The sequence below is a fragment of the Xyrauchen texanus genome, chromosome 26, assembly GCF_025860055.1.
Source record: "Xyrauchen texanus isolate HMW12.3.18 chromosome 26, RBS_HiC_50CHRs, whole genome shotgun sequence".
Lineage (NCBI taxonomy): Eukaryota > Metazoa > Chordata > Actinopteri > Cypriniformes > Catostomidae > Xyrauchen > Xyrauchen texanus.
In genome coordinates this window covers 14,940,251-14,964,196 of record NC_068301.1, presented here as the reverse complement: position 1 = coordinate 14,964,196, position 23,946 = coordinate 14,940,251, and the positions used below count along the sequence as shown (strand labels likewise).

General features: G+C 37.3%; 1 protein-coding gene across 1 annotated transcript in view; it reads right to left on the bottom strand.

The window, feature by feature from the left end:
• The window catches only part of eif3hb (eukaryotic translation initiation factor 3, subunit H, b), a 114,579-nt gene that overhangs the window by 50,548 nt on the left and 40,085 nt on the right, over positions 1 to 23,946 (bottom strand). The gene's annotated exons all lie outside the window — the stretch shown is intronic.

The following is a 23,946-nucleotide window of genomic DNA, read 5'->3' as shown; positions in this document are numbered from 1 at the left end:
TTAGCGTCTGCAAAATGGTTAACAGAAGGGAAAGGCCCAGAGAAACTTAACCAAAGATCTCAGAGCAAAATGCAATGCCATTATTGCAAAAGAGTAACCATCTCATAAGAGATTGCCAAAAAAGAGAAAGAGATTTGAGAAAACAAGCAAAACATTGCCAAAAAACGCCCTATAGCGACCTGTTGAAACTATTCACAAATTTCTTCACAGAGTTTAAAAAACAAAACTGCCAAAAGGGCGTGGCCCACAACGCAAACGGAATAATGGAAAATACCATCACCAATAGGGATATGTGGCCTCCATCCCCATAGGGAGATGAATGGCAGCCTGACAGGCTGATTGTTCCTGCTGTGAGTGCGGTTCAGACTATTCCTATTAACTCAAAACAGTACCAACAAGAACTGTGGAGCTCTGATGGAGAGCTGACACCGCACCTGCAGCAGGACCAACTAGTCAAGGTCACTGAAGGCATGATTTATGACGATAAATACATCGTTCCAGAAGCCCTCCAGAAACCAGTGATAAAATCAGTTTAATTTATACTATTTTAATGTAATATAGTTGTATTATAATAACATTATAATATGCATTATATTATAATGGCCATGCATGGCCACAGACGGGGAAAGGTTATGCATGGCATTGCAGATGTATATTAGACATGTATATTTGTAGTGACACTGCAAACCGAACAACCTTACCGGCCCTGAAAATTCTTGTGATTTGAATTTCATTGGTTCTCTTCTCAGTGCCAAGAGGGAGGAGTATACGGTCGTTGTTTGCTGTGCACCAATGCAGTGGCACATGATAATGAACCAAATCATCTCTCGCTGAGAAGCACCAATTGAATTTAAAATCTGATCAGGGGAACCATTCCACTGGATAGACAATGAAAAAATTTGTGTAAAATGCTAAACATCAGGCAAAATTTCATAACCCTAATGGACCACCGAGATCATAGGTCATAGATGATCAAACGTGTGAATAGCATCCTTAAAAAATGCTAAGCAGAAGACACATCACCAAAATGTGAATTGATTCTTTGACCACAGATCTGTGTTGGGAGCAATAAAACAAAGCTCAGAAAGTTCCCCAGCAGAACTGGGGCTTATATTGCTCACAACAGCAGACTGTACAGACTCAACTGTGAGAACAGCTTAAGGTGCTTCACACTCCAAACTGCACTAAAATATCAGCAGTAATTCAGATCTCACCAAAGATGCTCAGTCTAATTTGATCTTTGAAATAAAATTTGCATTGGACATTGCAATGGTACATGTTTCTCCCCCTGATGGCACAAACCATACATTATGAGACTAAAGCTGTCTGTAACAGTTTGGCTTTGACCATCGGAGGAAAATAAAGTACCACATGTCTAAATGCAAATTAATTAAAGGTTCAACATTAACTGTTTTCTCTTTCTGTAGTTGTTCATATTTCAGGTTACAATGTCGTGAGGGACAGATGAAAAAGAATTCTGATCCCCGGCCTCAAGCCAGGACATCAATTTGGCCATGCTGGAGATGGGTGCGAAAGCAAATCTAACAGGCCATTCACACCTCACAGCTCCACAAAAACAAAAATATCTGTACGGCCTCCGGTTTAGCACCGGAACCAAAAATTATACAACACCAATTGCTCTAGATCAGGTTCCACCCATCTCCTAAACATACAGAGCACCCACTTTTATTACGACAAATCATGGAACAAAATAATGGCCAAGATTCTGAAGATACTAATCCACTGAAGATCTGGCCCGCCTCTCACATACACATAGCCTCTCACACATAGGATATTACAAACCTGTTTCCATAAAACAGGCACTATTTACAACTTTCCTTTTAAATACTGTAATATACATGGGACATGTGCATGGCTACAGTCACACATCGATGATTTAATTACTAATTGCAAGCAACAAAATTTCAACATTTCCACGTACGTATAAATCAAACCAATTGATTGTTGTTGGAATGGTTGCAAACCAGAGGGCCCCTGGTTTCCAACGCATTGCTAATAACAATATAAAAATAAAATAAGTTGACGATATGAAATGCAGACGCTTCTATCGATCCACTTCACATTTTGAAAATAGACATGTATCATCGATTGTGACTTAGCCACCAAATCACACACATTAGATCATTTTGAATTAACACTGTTATTATTATTGTATATGTCTGTAACTGTGATTCTAAAATCATAGAATTAGTATTATAACTATATGTTTAATGATGCCTGCCACTGATGGAAATACTAGTTATACTGACTTTGTGGTATGTTTCCTTTAATTTTATCCACTGTAATATTGTATATTGATGATACATGTTCTAATTGCCTTGAGCTCTGTGCCACCTTTCCTTTAATTAATTCAGATTAATTAGTCCCCTTTGCATTTTTAAATACACACTTGAGACCTGGATTACCACTCGCACTGGTGACATTGATTCATTGTTTGTCTTTTCATCATGTATTACTCCCCTTACAGCTGCCCACCTTACAAAGACTGAAGTGACACCGCAGGAAACCCTTTGTGTGGCCCACGGTGCCAAACGGGGAAAACTGTAAGGCGGGTGCCAGTGAGTCTGGGCTACTCCTCGAGAAAACAAAAGGCTCTCATGAGAATTAACATCTGAACTCTCTCTCGCAGATGTAACAGCAACATCCGAGATGCAACATACTGTGCAGCTAACACCTCCCTTCTAAAGTATCTTCATCTTACTCCTCCTCCTCACTTAAAGCTCACTAAAAACCTATGCAATGTGAAGTGTGTACAAAAAGTAACTATAACATGTTTGGTATCATTTAAAGTCTCTCAGTGCGCCTGGTAAACTGGTCTCATCCTCCCAGCCATAATGAAAAGCAAAAAGAAGTTATAAAATATGAGAACTGTGGTGTGCCCCTTAAAGGTGTGCCCTCCCCAGATCCTCCATACCTCCTGTATGTAAATCTACAGGAACCCCTCAACAGGGGACCAAAATCTAATTAGAATGACAGACACCACCATTTGGTTAGCATATTGAATTATCTGGGTATTTAAGGAAGGGCTGACACATTGCTCATGGCTCTCTGTAATCAGACGATCCCAAACAGTTTACTGTTTGTAGTTTATTTCAGGTGATTGCAATTCGTATTTCTTATGTTTTGATAAAATGTCTAACTTTGACTTATCAATGTCTAATTGGAATTGAGGAATTGATTATGTTACCTGGTCAATAAATTGTCAACATTTGATTTTATTCTGACTGACTCTGACATTGTGTTTCCCAAACAGATTAAACGATTCAGTATGTTACCGCAAGTCTAGCGTCAGATTAGTGACGACTAATATTTGGCATCGATTCAAGTGTACTTGGTTTGCAAAGACAAAAGGGAATTTCCGTTTAGAACAGCAAACGCTGCTTGACCAATCTAAATCTGGGTGTCTTACCTCTGTTTTAATTTGATGTTTCTCCAGATAAGTGTACGTGGGAAACCACGCATGGCCAATCCAAAGCTATTATAAGAGAAGTTATGTTGGTCAACTTACATCTGTAATAGTGGCCGTGACCTCTACTGAAGAAAACGTTAAGTTACATTCAAGTGTATGCAATTCCATGGGGCTATACTGAAGTATCTTTGATTGTGTGAACTTGAACGTAACCGATCTCGGGTATATGGCAATTACCTCTGTTTGATGATCCAATACTGGCCGCTTGTGATCGTGAGACCCGCGGTGTAGAGAAAACACGCGAGGACCTCAAAGCGACATAGTTTTTTAATCTAAACGGGTAAAATATAATTAAAGAGTTAAAGGAATAATCAAACATTCGCTCACTTTTAATGATACTCAGATATCATTAAAAACCTTTTTCATTTATGGAGTCAGATGAAATAACGAGATAATACATAAGAGAAAATGTATTTCATTTAATATTGTTGTGTTGCGTACAAGAAAGACAGTAACGCGCAGAGACCTTCACCCGTATTATTGGAGACCGTCATTGGACCGATAAACGGGCTTACAAATCTAACCATGGTAGTGAAGAAGATCCATGCTTCCATGTGTTTACTATGGTCTTGTTATAAATACCACTGTTAAACTACAAAAATAAATAATTAATGAACACATTTAAATTTTCAAAAAGGCAAATGTAAAATATATGAACAATATCACTTTTATTATTAGTTTCAGGGGTTTACATTTGAAGTAAGCCCTTCAACCATCAATTGTGTTGTGAAATGGTAGGAGCAGTTGTATAAGGGCACTTGTTCCATTTTTGGAAGTAATTTGGTCCAATGATTGCTCTACATGATCATATAACAGCTAAGGAACATGGGGCCATATTACAAGATGAGCAGATGCACAATATGTTGCAAAAACAGAAATGATCCCATATTCAAAAATTATAATGCACACCACTAAACAAATTCAAGAAGGGTTTCATGAAGACCAAGATCAAACACCTTGCATGGCTTCATCAATCATCATCTAAATATGATAAATAGGACACCCTTTAACTTGACACAGTGACCTAAAAATTTATGTTTATGATGCGACGCACCCAAGACGCTACACAAGCATGTCTGGTGCAGGTGTGACGGGTCCTTAAACAAGCCCTCATAATAAATCTCAAACTGATAAACAAATTCACTTGTGAAATGGATTGCTGTGAACTGCCAATGATTGTCTTATGTTCAATAATATGGTAGTAAACAATAAACGCTAAAAACCCTTTTTGTATTGTCTTATCAATGATTAACTCTTCTGCCACAAGAATGTATTGCAATTTAATTATCTGAACATTTTCTATTATATATATATATATATATATACATTTAAGCAATATCACACGAGCAAGAGTGCGATGTGGCCCTACATCAGCACTGCTGTGATTCGGATGTAGGTAATTACAGCAATGCTGATGTAGGGCCATATAGCACAATTGCGAGTGTGATATTGCTTATATACAACAGTTCAATGAACAAGTACATTTTAAAAAAATGAGGAAAAACTGAGTACGGTCATAAAAATGCATTTGTGCATGGAACTACTTTATTACGCTGCGGATCAGAATCTGCCTTTGCTGGTTCAAAACAAATGATGCGTCCAAGCCTCATTTTTTCAAAATGTTCACTTTAGAAATAGTATCACGGCTTGTGCTGTTTCTAACAAGCCATTGGATAAACAAGAATAGACAGATGGATGTGTGTGTGTGTCTGTCTGTCTGTCTGTGAGAGAGAGAGAGAGAGAGCGTGTGCGTTCACCTGTTGCCACACCCAATCAGAGATGCTTACAGCTTTCTGCAGGTCAGTTTTCTCAGTGGAATATAGACAGTCCAAGCCTCTCTATTTTGGGGTAGCCAGTGTGCAAATGTCATTCACTATAGAAACAGCAATGTCCTCCGCCATTTTAAACAGTATGAAAAATTATCTTTTGCCACCACCTGCTAGCTAATATGTAATTTAAAAAGTAAAGTCAGTAACCCATAACACATATGTACTACTCTTACACTTTAGTTTAGAACAGCATGATCACAAGCGGAGTGATATACACAGTGAAGCGTCTGAGTGCTGATTTTTTTATTTTATTTTTTATATTTAAAGATAACTATATATAATTATTTCATCATTATATATTTAATTATTGTTATATGAGGGGCTTTCTCAGCAAATATTTGTATATGCGATTAATTAATCATGGACACCATGTAATTAATTCGATTAAAATTTGTAATCGATTGACAGCCCTAATATTAATATACTGTAAACAACTATACTCAATATAGATAACTAATATTAGCATATGTTCTGGCTATAAATTCAGAGGACGATGGAATCCCCCTGCTGAGTCTAGTTTCTCCCAAGGTTCTTTTTTTTTTTTTTTTTTTATCCCTTCACTAACTAACATCTTATGGAGTTTATTTCATTACCACAGTCACATTTGGCTTGCCCACTGGGGGCTTAAAAGACAAAGACATTAAGGAATGCTTTTCAACAAAGCTGTTCAATGGGGGCTTTATGACATTACAATATGATTTAAGATGTTAAGACATTAAGATTTAAGACATTAAAACATAATTTTCTATAAAGCTGCTCTGAAACAATGTGTTTTGTGAAAAGCGCTAGACAAATACAAATTACTTGACATTCTAGAGTGCAGTCTTTCAAGTATCTTTCCATTTTCAGCATCGAGAAACTAGAGCAGGGCTATTCAAATCCACTCCTGAGGGTCCAGCAAAGTTTAGTTCCAACGCTGCCTATAGTTTTCAACTTCTCCTGAAGAACCTTCATTAGCTTGTTTGGGTGTGCAGGATTTGGGTTGGAGCTAAACTCTGTAGGAGGGTAGCCTTCCAGGACCAGATCTGAATAGGCCTGAACAACTTTTGTTCTTGAAGAACAGTGCATCTCTTACAACATAACATCCTTTCCAGAAGGGCATTCTATTCTACATGATATCTAAACCTCATATAATTGTTTCATAAAACTTTTCCAACTAGAAACCAGAGAACTATTATCGTAATTCTTCACACCATCACCCCTTGTCCTTGATTCTTCCGCTGGCGCTAACCTTTGTATCAGTTGCCATGCCGACAAGTTGAATGGTGCAGTGTATGCGGGGGAGGAGGAGGAAAATATATCAGGTAAGAAGCGAGTCATTAGCGTTTCATCCACTCTGTTGCTGCTGCAGCGCGAAACAAACTCATTTATTATCCCCAAACATACCACCTCCACTTCACCACACAGAGTTCCGGCACTGCTTTCCACTCAGGTGACTGTGTGAGGGATGGAGCTTGCCCAGTGTGTGCCCGACACAGATAAGTTTATCTCTTGACACAGACACGCACGCCCACTGAAACGCTCAAATCTTAATCCTGCCAAACATCTTGGCCCAGACATCTCCTTACTCTGACTAAAGCCAAGCAAATGCAAGAGATGAGACATCAATTTAGGAAATATGTCAATAACACTTGGGTTGGGGTGTACACACAGTACTAGAACTCTGACTAGAGCTGGGTTATATAGATACAAAATAATTATCCTTTTTTTTTTTTTAGCCTTTTGACTATATTCAAGTCTTGTGGAAGTAGAACGGCTAAACTCGATTACAGCACCTTTAATGTAAGAACTAAAATCGAGAAATTATGTAATTAAAATTATCAAGGCAATTTGTCCACTGTTTGTCACTAAATAAACATATGAAAGGATGTTATTTAATCATTTTCAATTATATGCACCAATATAACAACTCACAACAGCAGTATTTACCTACATATACTGTATTTATACTTAAATATTAGAATACATTAAAATTGCCGTATACGAAGTCTTGTGAACATTTGGGTCAGTGGAATCTGTTTTTTTTTTGGTTTGTTTGGGGGGGTTTTTGGAAGGGGGGGCAATTCCCAATCACTCTAAGTCATAGTGCTGCCGTAGTGACTCGCCTCAATTCAGGGGGCGGAGGATGAATCTCATTTGCCTCCGTGTCTGAGACCGTCAACCCGTGCATCTTATCACGTGGCTTGTTGAACGTGTTACTGAGGTGACATAGCGCATGTGGAGGCTTCAAATCATCCACCGCTGCGTCCACGCACAATTCACCACACACTCCACAGAGAGCGAACCAGATTATAGCGACCACGAGGAGGTTACCCATGTGACTACCCTCCCTGGCAACTGGGCCAATTTGGTTGCTTAGGAGACCTGGCTGGAATCACTCAGCATGTCCTGGTATTCGAACTCGTGAACTCCAGGGGTGGTAGTCAGCGTCTTTACTCGCTGAGCTACGCAGGCCCCAAGTGGAATCAGTTTTAATTCGATTCACTAAACCAGGGCTGATTCACCAAAATAAAATTAAACTTTCCAAATCTAATGCCATTTATGCTACTGAAGTTTCAAAGACAATATTAAAACCTAATACACTCTTAAACGGATAGTTCACCCAAAAATGAAAATCCTCTCATCATTTACCTTATGCCATCCCAGATGTGTATGACTGGCTATCTTCTGCTCAACCCTGTTGGTCCTTACAAGATCCGAAAAGCACATAAAGGTAGCATAAAAAGTAATCCACACGTCTCCAGTGGTTAAATCCATGTCTTCATAAGCGATATGATAGGTTTGGATAAGACACAGACAATATTTAAGTCTATTTGCACGAAGAATGTGAATCGCCAAAAACAAAAGAAGAAAGTGAAAGTGTAGATTTATAATAAAAAAGGACTTAAATATTGATCTGTTTCTCACCCCAACATATCATATTGCTTCTGAAGATATGGATTTTTCCACTGGAGTTGTGTGGATTACTTTTAAGCTGCCTTTGTGCTTTTTATACCTTCAAATTTCTGGCCACCATTCACTTGCGTTGTATGGAATTTTTGGGTGAACTATCCCTTTAACAGTATCATACTCACAAGTAATGTGACAAAGGATCACAAAACTAGTCTAATGGCACAGTCTTAAAAAACTAAATAAATATGACAAAATTGTTGCTTAATTTTACATCACCAGCAAAATCATTGCAATTCTATCGAATATTTGAAATATAATGACCATCATTAACCCTGAGTAGGCAAAACAACTAATATATAGTCGTAGGCAAGGGGGCCACTAGATCTGTGTCTGATCATTTATTTGATGCTGGCCATCTAATGAAAATAAATCACAGAAAATAAACACTGGTCAATGAGAATATGCAATAATGCGATGCTCAAAAATTCTAATGGAAGTATTGAAATGCATCTTATGGTAACATTTTCAAATGGAGAGAATGAAATACATTAATTCAGCCATTAGCAGACAAACATACCCTAACATCTGCCTCTGATATACAGTGACAAGAAGGGGAGACAGACACAAACAAACACATGCTTTCCACTAAACCTGACCTGAATATGGTTCACCTCAGGGTAATGCATTCAAGCTTGTGAGAAGGGCTGGAAACACGGCCCTTCTAGGCACTCATTACTAACCTAGAACCATCCTCCAGGCCATTTGGCTAAAACATGGGCGAGAAGAAGAGAAAGGAGGTGGAGTAGAGTAACTTGCTGGAGGGTGGATGGGATGTGGGGGAAATTAAAAATAAGGGGTTTGTTATGGTGTAGACAAGCTGTGGAGCAATGCATTTCCAAGAAAATATTTTTGGGCTCTTACAAGGAGAACGAGGCTGCTGAACAGTGTGCCCGGGGGGCACTGAAGCGGCACTCGCCTGATGTGATCTAACTGGAGATTAACTGTGGCTCTAATCCTCGCCACAGGCCACGCCAGAGATGCTCCACCCTTGACAGGGCAAATGTTAGAGCCGCATGAGCTCGCTCTGATGAACAAAAAGTCATTAGTCCGTGCTTTAAAATTCACAATACCGCCTTCTGTCTATGCGAGCAACACTTAACGCTCCTGCTCTGAAACAAGGAAAGCGCATGCAACAGGGTATTCATGTGATATGCTTATTTGGGATGTCAACAGAACTTAAAGGGCTGTGACACAGGGCTTTGTGTATATCAGAAGGCATATTGGGTAGAGCTGGGATGTTATCTTTTTTCAGCATTTAATAGTTTAGATAAGAGGTGCAGGGAAAACATAGACGGAAATGGGACACAGGGCAATATGTTCCTCACGATTAAGGAAATATAAATGAGTGATTCTCAAGAAACCAGTAAAAAAAGAAAAAGTTTCTGGGCTGAATTTGCCAAAAGCATCGCAAGCTTGAGTTGATCATAGAGACCATTGGTGCCAATGGTTTCTACGATCTACTTAAGCACACAATGCTTTTGGGAAACGCTGCTCTGGTTCTTTTGTAATCTAAAATAAAAAGAAACAAATCTGAAATTTATTTTGCATAAAGGAAATGAAGCCTATTTTAGGGCCCTTCATCTTTTGCTTACATTATTTTCATTACAGCTACGCACCTTTTACCCCCAAATTCTCATTATAACAATGTGAAAAAAGATGGTCATTAAGAAATTCATATCATAGTAGTACTGCCTTGGTACAGACTTTTCTATTTATAAAATCAATGTCCAACAGCATCTTTTTAGTGTCAAACAAAAATCCTGTTACGATTATGAGAATCATCATTGAAAAACATGGGAGTAGCTAAAGTAAAACGTCCATATGCGTTGTGGTAATGAGAGTTGTGGGTAAAATGTGCTTAAGTGTCCTGAAAATAATGTCACAATGCAAAAATTCTTTATTGTCCTAAATGTAGGCTTCCTTTTCTTCATGCAATATATATATATATATATATATATATATATATACATATACATATATATATATACACACACACACACACACAGGTGAAACTCGAAAAATTAGAATATCGTGCAAAAGTTAATTTCAGTAAATTCAACTTAAAAGGTGAAACTAATATATTATATAGACTCATTACAAGCAAAGTAAGATATTTCAAGCCTTTATTTGATATAATTTTGATGATTATGGCTTACAGCTTATGAAAACCCCAAATTCAGAATCTCAGAAAATTACAATATTGTGAAAAGGTTCAGTATTATAGGCTCAAAGTGTCACACTCTAATCAGCTAAACACCTGCAAAGGGTTCCTGAGCCTTTAAATGGTCTCTCAGTCTGGTTCAGTTGAATTCACAATCATGGGGAAGACTGCTGACCTGACAGTTGTGCAGAAAACCATCATTGACACCCTCCACAAGGAGGGAAAGCCTCAAAAGGTAATTGCAAAAGAAGTTGGATGTTCTCAAAGTGCTGTATCAAAGCACATTAATAGAAAGTTAAATGGAAGGGAAAAGTGTGGAAGAAAAAGGTGCACAAGCAGCAGGGATGACCGTAGCCTGGAGAGAATTGTCAGGAAAAGGCCATTCAAATGTGTGGGGGAGCTTCACAAGGAGTGGACTGAGGATGGAGTTACTGCATCAAGAGCCACCACACACAGACGGGTCCTGGACATGGGCTTCAAATGTCAAACGTCTTACCTGGGCTAAAGAAAAAAAGAACTGGTCTGTTGCTCAGTGGTCCAAAGTCCTCTTTTCTGATGAGAGCAAATTTTGCATCTCATTTGGAAACCAAGGTCCCAGAGTCTGGAGGAAGAATGGAGAGGCACACAATCCAAGATGCTTGAAGTCCAGTGTGAAGTTTCCAGTCTGTGTTGGTTTGGGGAGCCATGTCATCGGCTGGTGTTGGTCCACCATTTTTATTAAAGGGGTCATGACATGGTTTTTTTTATTGTATTATTATGTTCCCTTAGGTGCAATTATAGTATTAATATATATTTTTTTAAGAAAAACTTTTAAAATCTAGTGATTTATGACCTTTTCCCACCCTGTTTCTCATCCTCTGATTCAAACAGTCTGTTTTGGGGGCGTTTTCCATTTAAGACTTCAGTGTTAACGCCCACTGTTATGATTGGCTAACGTCAGTGCCTATGTATCAATTATTGACGCCCCCAGCCAGAACAATATGCAAGTAAACTAAGTAAAAACACTGTGATTATTCATAATGAATGAAATTGCGCTTTAAAAAGTAGTTTAAAGTTTAAAATAGATTACTTACAGTTTGCGTCGTCGTTGTTCCCAGAATAGTCGGCACAGACTTATCTTTGAGCAACAGTTTTCTGGCAAAGCCAGCATCATATTGAGATTTGTTCTCAAAACAGTCATCCTTAAAATGTACAGAACAAACGCTTAAGTTAACACTGCCGTGACTGGAACGTCCGCAAAAAATAAACTGCATCCATTTTTCCCTGACGTCTGGATCTTTCGGCAACTTATTCAGAGGTTTTGTTTGACCACAGCCAGGAACAGCACATCTGTGTGGCATCGTAATTTTCCTGTGCACAAGTAGTCTCTGTCAGAGCTCGCTGTCCATCGACTGAACACTTGTGAGGCGCACGGCGATACTGAAATGAGCGTAGTTGTCTTGCGCTTAAATCGTAGTTATCTTGTGCTGGAGGCGGTCATATGCAAACGCTGTTACGTCACTTCTAACCGACACGTCACTTCTAACCATGAATCCAGAACGAGCTGTATTTTGAGCTTGATTAAATAAATGATTCGTTTAGAAGGAGGACGTCTTAAAATATTAAACTTGCAGGACGTTTTAATGATACAAAGACCTCTTATATACCAAAAGATCAAGGCAAATTTGGTTTCTCATGTCATGACCCCTTTAAGTCCAGAGTCAACGCAGCCTTCTACCGGGACATTTTAGAGCACTTCATGCTTCCTTCAGCAGACAAGCTTTATGGAGATGCTGACTTCATTTTCCAGCAGGACTTGGCACCTGCCCACACTGCCAGTATGTGCCTGTGAAGGGGGCCATTTCCAGTGGTTTAAGCACAGCTGTGTTCTTCAGCTAATGAAAAAGGGAGTGTACGAGAAAGGCCTAAACTTACTTGATTCATAATTTACTGCATTTTAATAATCAAAGAACAAGAGGGGCACATATAGGCCTTATGACAGATCGCCATCAGTAACCCATCGTTTTTACGGTTACTCATCTCATTTTAGTCGCTTCCAGGTCCTAAAACACATACTACAGTTATAAAGCATATGAATTTGGAAATCAAACAAATAGAACATGAAAATCACACCCTACAGCATATTACAACGCTAGGCACGACACTTGAGTGACGACATTCCTGAGAGAGTTCATTTTTCTTCTTCCACACGCTGTTAACATACCTCCTCCTTTCTCTGACACAAACCTGAAATCAACTTCCAAAATGCATCTCTCCTGCCACAGAGGTGAAATCGTAATGTTCTGCTCATGTACAAAATACAAACTTACAAACAGCCTAAATGGATAATCCATTCTCAGGCTGCAGTTAATCTACAAGATCATTTCCACAATGAATACTCAATATTTCTGCCAGGAAATATGGGCAGCGGATTACCTCCGACAGCACAGAGCTGCAATCTTTAAGTCATACACAGTTTTATTTATGTGTTTATCAGATTAACCCCCTCCTCCCCTCCCAAAGATGGATTCACTGAGCTCATGGGCTTATTAGAACTTTTCAGAAGTCCTATACTGCCACCTTCTGGAAAAAGAAAATGCTGTTCTCTAATCCTTACCTTTCAGTGTATGCGGTTCTGATTTCAATGCTCATATGTCCAATCTTCAAAGCTAATCACACATACAAAATAATTGCATACCCTAAGATAAAGAGGATTTTGATGATAGTGATTGATGTCAGCGAATATCATAATTCATGAATAACTGCCCCAACTATAGTGCTTAATCTAGTTTTGTGCTTTATAGTGCGCAATAGTGGATTTTACCGATACCGATAACTAAGTTGGTCAGTACCTACCGATAAAATTGATACTTATTGATAAAATAACACTCAAAGTAAAATAGTGCTGAACTTTATTAAAAAAAATAAACAGTACTGACTAAACAATGGAAATGTATTATGCTTTTTTAAATGAAATAAATATACAAATATTAATATATATTAACTAATATTCAAATTTTCAGCTGATGTTTAAACTGACGTTGTTTCCTTGGTCCACAAGAGGGTGCAATAAATACATAAACCATTCAGCACCATCATATTATTGCATAGAACATTTATATCCTGGCTGTTAAAAAAACGAGCATTTAATTTTCAACTCATGTGCATAAAATAAATAAATACAAATCCATAGTCAGTCCATATTCTCAAATGTTAGGTCAAAAGTAAAATGATGGGGGAAACACGTCAATAGACGGTTCACATGGTGTTACACTTGCACTGATTCCTAATACTCCAGACTCAAGCTTCATTATAACAGCAAAATACCACATAATTTTTTATTCAGTACAGTTGTGTGTAAGGTAGCAATTTTCACAGAAAGCAGTGGTATTCGGCTGAACTTGGTGGTAAAGCGGCACAGAATATGAGCCCAGGACAGGGGCTGTTCAAACAGATGGAATACAACGGACTGGAACCGAACGCAGGAATCTGGAGACACACATTTCCAAGCTTCACATCTTTCCTGACAAAGCATTCAAACATCTAACTGGTTAATCTGAGAAACACTCATAAGAGAGCAGGACACAACGGCCAAAGACCTCCGCCAACTGTAAGGGGCTGTTCACACCGAACGCTTTCACATCCATCCTTTAGTTTGTGAACGCACATTACACGAACATCTTTGTCTCCCTTTGTATTTGTTTATTCAGCATCTTCTGAAGGAGTGCTGTTTTTTTAGACGATGAGTCTAAATAAAAAGAACTTTAAAAGCATACTGACACCTGCTTTCTGTTAAACTATTTGTGCTTTGTCTAGCCTTTTTTAGGACAAGAATGTGATTGACCTGAAGTCATCGTATTACAGTGAGGATCACATTTTTTTAATTTAAATCAGATGCGTTGCAGATGCATATGAAGGTATTAATTTGCTTTCTCACGTCACTAGCTTTAAATATGCAACTTAGCTGGCTAATGAATGCATAAACATGACCTAATGCAAATAGATGGTAATAGATGGTAACAATCGTGACATTTAAACATTTGGGTAGGACTTGTGTGTATTTTTGTCACATTGTTCTAACCGCTTGAGGTTAGCTTTAATGTTAGCGTCCTCTCAGCCTTGTCAGCAAACATACTACTGTTCTCTACTAATGCAGCATCTAGTCAACAAATTAATTACTTTATAATGATATGACAACTTGTACTGTAGTGTACTGTATACATACCTCCATGCTTAGTATTGTCTCACACATCAAAACAAATACTAAAAGGCATCAGTGAAGTGCCGCTCTCATACTGTATAACGACAGTAGACCCTTCCCAGCCGCTCCACAGCCGGACGCAATGGTGAAAATGTTTGGTGTGGATTTTTACAGATAACCGATAATTATCTGTGCCGATTAATCGGCAAACCCGATATATCGGTCGACCTCTACTTTATGTAAACACAAGTGTGGCATGGGGGTGTGGTCATGTGTCGGTCTGCAGGAGAGGGAGAGTGGTAAGGCTCGTCACCTGGGTTGTGAGTACTCTAACACTTGTCTCTAATTATAGTGATGGTGGAGGGAGACCTGAAAAGGCATGCCATAGCATCAGAGTAGGAGAGAGAGGCCAGAGCCAAAGCTTTATGATATACTTGTGACACGTTTTTGTGTTTTGGCCACCAAGAGCCCTTTTTGTTTAAGTTTTGTATGACGTTTGGAGAGTAATAAAATACTCTCCTTTGACTGTTCGCTGTCTCCTGACTCCTCCATTGACCACAAACTTAGAAACGTGTTACAACAAGCAAATGCAACAAAATTGTGTAGTGTAAGAGGAGTCATTAATATCATTGGTCTGTTTTAAGGGAAGAAAAAGAAGCATGAAGATGGCCTTAAAGCTAACACGCATGAACTAAAATCAAAAAATCTAAATAAAAACACTCAATTTAGTTTTAATGAGGTCTTTAAGGAGAAACGGCACCCACAATTTTGTGGTCTCACAAGCAAATGGCATTAAGATATGATGTTTCACTGTGCATGTAGTGCAAGTGTCTGGGGCTTAAGTGTTCTGTAATTGCTACAACCGATAAATTCTGCTAATGAAAAAGTGTTGGGGGTGAAGCACAGTGCTGGAAAAGTGTTGGAGGAAATAGCACAATGGCAGCACAATGACTGTGGTGAAAAAACGCTGATGGAGAGCGCTGAATGCTCGGCAATGTATCATGATGCATTCATGTGAGACAGAGGTTGAGCTAACAGCTGGTGTTGCCTCATTGACTGCTTCATTGTCGACCTGGAATATTATGCAAAGCCGCATCTCGTTAAAGCGAATCGAAAGACAGTTCAACGCACCAATAATCATCAGTGCCAATGGAAACATTTAAACATGTAAATGTAATGAACCCAGATGTTAACATGCAAAGACTCATTACACAACATTTATAAAATTAAAAAAAATACATAAAAACGCTATATCCTGACACATATTTAAAAAAGAAATAACCCTTCTACTAGAAAAATTATTCTAGTACATCAGTGAATCCCAATCAGGGCTATATGTAGTACAGAGGGCAACAGCATTTCAAATTTGCTTTGTTAACCTCTTCAACTCTGGGGAAATCTTAGCAATTTTTCACACTCAAATTTAAAAGCTCACCATTTCCACATACTGTGGACTAACTGCCAAAATTTTGTCAGATTTTTCAGAAAACAAATGAAAAAAAAAATACCCAATTATTTATAAATTATAAATAATCTATTGATGCAAAGAATAAAAAAATAATACATTTGTTTTCCTAAATTTGTAGGTATGTAATTCTGTTTCGATTATGTCTATCTCCCTCCAAAAAGTCTTATTTTCTTCCACTAGATGGCAGAAAGTCCTAGAATTTTATTTTCCTCTATCACCTTGCATTACAAAATGTCAATTTGAAATGTAAGTGATGCTCTAACACATTTTAGCCTTCACAGATGTGCTCATCCATAGACATTCAGTCTTTTCAGTTAATGCACTACCCCCATTGTTTCATCGAATATCTCGGCCTCTGAGTGGACTAGAAGCTCAATCTATTTAGTTAAAAATGTAAGATTCTTCCCTTTGCGGTGGTGTATAAAATTTTATCATCAATAGTCGATGACATATATTTCCGATGATTTGTTTAGTATGCTTTTCATGCTGGACCGCATAGTTTGTTCTGAAAATCTAATATATAACATTGGATTATTCACACAAGCAAGCTCACGACAAGTAAATAAAATGGCTCATTTTGTAGAAAACTACGGTATAACTATAACTTTTTTAGCAATTAGGGGCTAACAGCTGCATTCACAGGTGCATAATACATGTTTGTATTTGATGTCTTTCAGAAATCATATTTCACTTTGTGATTCTATTGAAACTCTTTCAAAATGTGGTATTAGGGTGACAAAATCTATAGTCATATTAGTGAAAATGAAAATGAGCTTTGATTTGATATATGATTTGTCTTTTTAAGTGCTATTTGAAAGTCTTTTACAGTCATATTAATATTTCTACAACATTAGCTCTAGATGGCGTTTATTTGCGATGCAGAAGTTTTCATGTTGTATTTTGTCATTTTGTTGTGGCAGAGTGGAAATGTGCCCCGTCACTAAGGATCCGACACCAATACCTAATGGCACAGTATAAAATGGCTGCTCATTAAAATGAACCAGGTGAGGTGGAAAACCATGAGTTTAAAGACGTTTGAGGGGCAAGATTTGCCATTGTGTAATGTGAGTAATGGGAACCCCATCAAAGGAGAGAGGACGAAACGAAAAAAAGGACTGATAATCAGCACTTCCTGCACCATGGTGTAGCTACAAATATCTACCGGGACAGAGCTAACAAACAGGCAACTCAAGTTGGTGTGGATTGGCGGGAGTACAGAACCTGACCTGCCGAAGTGCTCTACTACTACATAGTTTTATTGGAGCTATTGTCAAAAGCTAAAGGTCATTTTATCTTCAGACTTGCCTGGATTCCCTTATTTGTTTTACTCTTCCGCAACTATTGCCTCACTCATCCAGGTACATGCAAACTCTCCAGACTCAACATAGACTCATTCCCCTACCCCAAAATACCTAAACACACATTCACACACACCAACATTTTGATTGTTCTGGTCATTTTGTTTTTGGTTTTTTTTTAATCATATGGACAATTGGCATTAACATTTATAATGTTTGATTGAGTAGTTGTTTACGGACAAAGGATTAAGTTATTGATAATTTGGTTTTATTTCTGTGTTTTATAAAGTTTCTTATTTTTGCTGTGAGCTATCCAGGGTTAAATTATTACATGTTGACAGGCCAAATCCTTTCTGGCACCCAAATTTCATTTAAAAAACATTTGCTTAAATTTATTTTGGGGCCGGTACCATCACAATGTAATTTAGATGCAAAAGTGATGGTTATCTATGAAAAAAAATCTGATTCTAAGCTTTCAAAATAATATTTGAAACATTGTCTGAATTGTGTATCCGAGGACTTGAACATTTTAAGCAAAAACTTTTTTTGCGACATAGCTCCACCTTTTGGACCCGTCTGCAGTGCTAACAAAAATAACAGGACTGTCAATAGAGTATTTCAATATTTACAATAACTACATTTTATATGCGTTGCAAACGCCTTAAAGGGATAGTTCACTGAAATACGGAAATTCTGTCAACATTTCCTCACATTCCTTTTATTCGAAACCCGTATGACTTTCTTCCTTCTCTGAAACACAAAATGATCATGTTAGACAGAACCTTAGCCTCAACTATTCTTCACTTTCATTGTATGGAAATTGGTGATTGGTGAATGAGGCTAACATTCTGTTTGAAATCTCCTTTTGTGTTCTACAAAAAAAAAAAGAGAGAAAGGGTTTGGAACAACATAAAGGTAAATTAATGAAGACAGAATGTGAGAGTAGAGACAGGCTTATTAGAAAATATGAGCAACACATTTGCACCTAACAAGACAAAGAGGCAGAGAGTAGAAGCAATGGTGCAGGCCAAGATTAGTGCAGATTCAGTGCAGGAAACAATCAGTTTGAGAGGGGCTTACAAGAGGTAATCTGTCTTCAACAGCAGAGGCTGAAGTCCCTATGGCTGAAGCCATTGAAACAAACACCAGAATTTGTATGATTCCAACATTTGGATTTTCCATACATTTTCCAAATTTCTACACAATCATGCCCATGAAATCTAATACTAACACAAATTGCCATGGTTTTCGGACATGTACCATGGTACCATTGTGTTCTTTGAAATGTAAACGTGTAAAAGCCATGGCATATAAACATGACAATAATTAAATTACATTCCATTATGAAGGTAATGCTATCTGATGCCATTACTGTAACATGGAATTATTACAGTACTATTTTGTATATAATAATTTATATACAATTATATAAATGATATACTTCAAGTAGATTTTGGAGACATACACTACTGGTCAAAAGTTTTGAAACACTTATTCTTCATTATAATTATTATAATTTTTTCACATTTTAGAATAATAGTAAAGTCATCAAAACTATGGAATAACATAAATGGAACTATGAGAATTATGTTGTAAATAAACAAAATAATAAATAAATCAAAACTGTGTTATATTTTAGGATCTTCAAAGTAGTCACCCTTTGCCTAGAATTTGCAGAAATGAACTTCTTGAGGTATCACCCTGGGTTGCTTTTTAAACAGTACTGAAGTTCACATCTATGTTGGGCACTTATTGGCTGCTTTTCTTTATTATTTGTTCAAAGTTTTAAAAAAAAACATTTGTAGTCATAAATATGTAATAAATTAATATGGTGGCACAATTAAATTTTTGACTACAAAATTATTTCAAACATTTAAGTACATGCTTCATAATGATAATGAGAAACATTTCAGTCAAGTGTTTCAAAACCTTTGACCGGTATTTTATTTAATTGATTAATTGATTATCTTTACAATAGACATCTTTACAAATCTTTTTTTTTTTTTAAATCAAAAACTACAAAAGAAAAAACACTTTACGAGATGTGTACAGCTGAATCTAACTTTCTTTTTATGGTATATTTCATACTTTGAAAATGGAAGGTCACAGACTAAGCTTATCTCGGCTGCAAAGCTCTGTGAATGTTTGTATTATGCTCTTTAGGAGTTCCATCCACCCGTTGCAGTCTCTCCAAAGCAAACCTGTACTTCTCCATCAGATAAGAGTCAATTGCACCACCTGAAAGACTTCTACTCTGTTTGAGTCTATCAAACACCAGGTAAAAAAAGAAAAGAAAGAAGAGTGAAAGAAAATGGAGTGACAGAAGTCACCTCAGGTCACTGGGAGGTTTTTATTATGTACCAAAATGAAAACAAGTGTTTCCCATGCTTGTTGACAAATACATTTCCATTACCTTTCCAGACATTTATGATCACTGGGTAAGACTCTTAAAAATCACTCAAATTCAGACAGATTGTCTCATGAAACGGTTCGACCAATTAACTGAAAGAATCTGACTCATTATACCACGTTTTATTCTTCACAAGTGTAATATTTAGCTGATTAATAGCAGAGCACAACTAGTAAAGTATATTCATAATAGAAATTTCCATACATTTTCTTTAAGATTTTATACATTTACATGACAGTTCCAGGCATGGAAGGAAGGAAAGGTGGCCAGCTCTTTTTAAAATTAATGCATAAATAAGTAATAAAAACAGCAATTGCCTTGAAGGAAAAACAAGCAAGTGAGTCTGGACTGCTCATTTCAGAGTGAATTAACACCTTTTTGCAGCCCATATAGTTCACGGCTCCTTGCTTTGCATATGAAGGGTGTTTAAATATCCATTAGGCTCCATAATTTGTCATGCACAGGCCAAGGAGCTAAAGACAGTAAAAGAAGGAGAGACATGCTGTGATTGGTATGGTGGGGGTCAATTGTGCTTTTAAACACACTTTGTCATATGTACACACCCTGTAGCAGAACAAGAGAATAGATTATCTATGAGGACACCACAGGCAGTGTCAGAGTCATTGCGTTAATGTACACTTGGAGATTCACACTACCCTTGAGGCTGGCTGCAAATGAAGGCATCAGAGTTGAATACTTATCTTTTAGAATTAGTACAAATGTAAAGCTGAAGTGTGAAATTGCTTTGATGTTGATCTTAATATTCAGAGATAACTAAGAGTATAAGCCATGCTCATGACTGTTTGCGTTTGATGTCAATAGCAGAAAATAAAAGGTTGATTTCAAATCTCAAATGAACACATATTTCTTGTGTTGTCTGATTTTTTTTATATAGGCAGATTGTTGGTAGTTATCAGCATACTAGAATACATGTACAATGAAACCCTTGTAAGTTTTAAACATGGATTCAAAATAAAAAATAGACAACACAAGTAAACTGCATTTACATGAGATTCACAAATTGACTGTTTTTCTCTGGTTTTGACATCGTAAATGTAAACAGACAAAAACAGACAAACAAAAAATCTAGGTTTTGCTTAAACTGCTGTCTTAAACATTATATAACATTAAACACATTTATTGGCTCAATTAATGGCATTAGTTTGAGGCGAGACTGTCTTACTGGCAGATACAGGACTAAATCATTACAATAAATCATTATTTTTGCAAATCTGCTTATTGACGCTAGTGGCGCAGACATTACACACTTCTGATTGATCTATTTAATAAATGCATCGTAACTCATTACAGAAGTCGTCAATTCAAATGGTACTCATGTTTTCCCTTCTAATGGTTGCAGAACGGATCAATGTAAAAAAAAATATATAAAATGGAATAAAAAATCTGCACCATACTTAAGGCTCACGAAACTACAACGAAGTCCTTTCTTGAGCCTGTACAGCCCTTTTAATAATGCACACCTGCCTCTTTCTCCCTGCCATGACACAGGCTCATCTCACTGCTACAACAGTGAACCTGCAAGCTATAAAATCCCCATAAACAATGCAGCTTCTCTCTGTCTCTGTGCTGAAACCAAACCACTCACACTTGCTGCTCTTCATACTGTGCCTGATGAGGCATTATGGCTAGCGCTCTCTGGAGAAGCCTTATAAAAGCACAACCTGTGCTCTGATACAGGTTTCTGTTGAATTACACCACAATTTACTTCATCATTTACTAGCGTGACTATTGGCGATTTTCTGCCTTCGTGACCACTGACAAGCTGGCAGGCAGTAAACGGAGGTTGGCAGGTTGGCCCGATGGTGTGATAAAATAAAAAAGCCTTCACTTCTAGAGGAGATTAATGTGTGACAAAGTACAAGGACGAAGTAAACGTGAAAATTTCAAGGTGTAATTGAAAAAAACTGTCTATACGCATAAATGTACAAAATAGAATGAAATAAAATAGAATCAAGATGCTGTTTTTACAGCCAAGCTTCAATAAGTGGGTTTTTGTGGACTAGGAAGTTTTGAAAGATTTGCAGTATTTTTACATTGTATAATGAATGTTTAAAAGATCAAGGAAAACCCATTTACTTGATATGATCCCTTTATATGCAATATGTATTATAACACATGCAAATTGGTTATTAAAGTATCAGCAACTTTGTTGATATTTTACACTTATTGGTTTGGTAACACTTTATAATATAGGTTACATTTCCATTACTTTCCTAAATTAGATAAGAATGAACAATAAACAAAACTTTTTCAGCACTTATTAATCTTCATTAATGTAAATTTGTTCATATACTAATGCATTTTTTTTAAATTACGAGTTACATTTGTTAACATTAGTTAATTAATAATTAACAAAAATGAACTAATAATGAGCAAATCAAACTTTAATATTTTAATCAATTAAAATTAACCACTATTAATAAATTATGTAAAATACAGTATATTGTTTGTTCATGGTCAGAAAAAACATCACTGCATTTACTAACGTTAACAGAGTATCTTAGTATCTTAGTTTATGGATCATTTCTATTCTATGACAACCTTGGAATAAATATTTCATGCACAACTAGATAAGGCTGACCATTTGGCCAGCTTGCTTGTTCTTTAACCACTAGTCTGCCACTGAATAGTTCTCTCATTAACCAGAGTGTTTGAATATGGGTCATTTGTAATCTGACTGCAAATTGTCAAGAACAAGTTATTAAGATTTTGTCATATATGACCATTTAATTAATATTTTGTGTGGATTTTTTTTCCACACAAAATATTAATAAATGATCATTTAAAGATCATGGTGGTAACACAAATGTCCTGGGTTCAAACCCTGGAGGGTGGGTTCCTTTAAATCGCCATTGTGCCTCTGGGCAAGACAATTAAGTTAGGGTTGCTCCAGGGGTACCAAACAAACCTGACTATGGCACTTTTCCACTGCACATTACAGTTCGACTTGACTCTACTCGCTTTACTTTTCTGAGCTTGCTTTTCCACGGCTGTTTATTGCCACCTCAACGTGGGTGGGATTATAGGCTGATCGTCATAGATGCACCGCCTCTACTGCCGTGACATCATCTTAAACGCGACACAAAACAATAAACAATAACACGTCCGCTAGCTGTTAGATACTAGCTCTTTGTACTGCATAAAGTAGTTGTTGCGTGGTGATTTTACACAAGTGTAACAGTTAAATTGGCATGGTTGTTTTATAAGCAAGCTTTCCAGTAGCTAGTCAACTAAATAAAGTGAAGCTTTCAAGCGGATTATAGAGTTAACGTTCCATCCTCCAGGGCTCTCTCCCTCCCATTGCTTGCTGGTCTAGCGCCCATTTGGTCGAACCACTTCCACTTTTCCTTGATGGTTCTTTTGTTTTTTTAACTTTCCCCTACACTGTTGGTAGGTCCGGTGGTAGCTGTGCGACCAACAGCTGAGACACTTCCTGAAAGAATTTTCGTTTTGATCATCCACTAATGAGAGGAACGTCTGCACCTGGTTTATTGACCACGGCGTGGTTTTGCGCACAGCCATTTCTTTTTACAATTCGAAAGTGAACAAATGATACTGCTATCACTGTAGCTAACTTTAAAACTAGCGGGTTGATGTTCCGTGTCGAAAATCCAGTGCCGCTGGTAGTGACTATTCTCTCTGACCAATCAGCGATATGCAGGTTTTTGACGTCACATTTAGTATCAGCTCGGCTCACTTGGAACCTTGGAAACACGCTTGGTACTAAAAAAAAGTACCTGGTACTATCCACAGTGGAAAACCCCCAAAAAGCAGACTGAGTTGTACAGTGCAGTGGAAAAGCCACTAATACTGACTGCTCAGAGGTGTGAGAATGCAGAGTATAGGGACAAAACAACAGGAAGGCAAGACACACAAAGTGTGTCTGAAACAGATTATTTTTTTTACTTTACTAGGAGGCTTCTTTTCTCAGATTAAAAGTCTATTCCCATTCCTTACATCACTCTGTGTGTCCCAAGTAACTCAATGAATAATGAACCAATACACCTTCTGATGAAGTACACTGTATCCTGTAAATATCCATCTATCCATTCACTAATAGAGTGTGTGTGGTTATATGTGTGCATATGCATATTTAAAGCGACGAGAAGATGAGAAAAAAGAAAATATGTAAAAAGA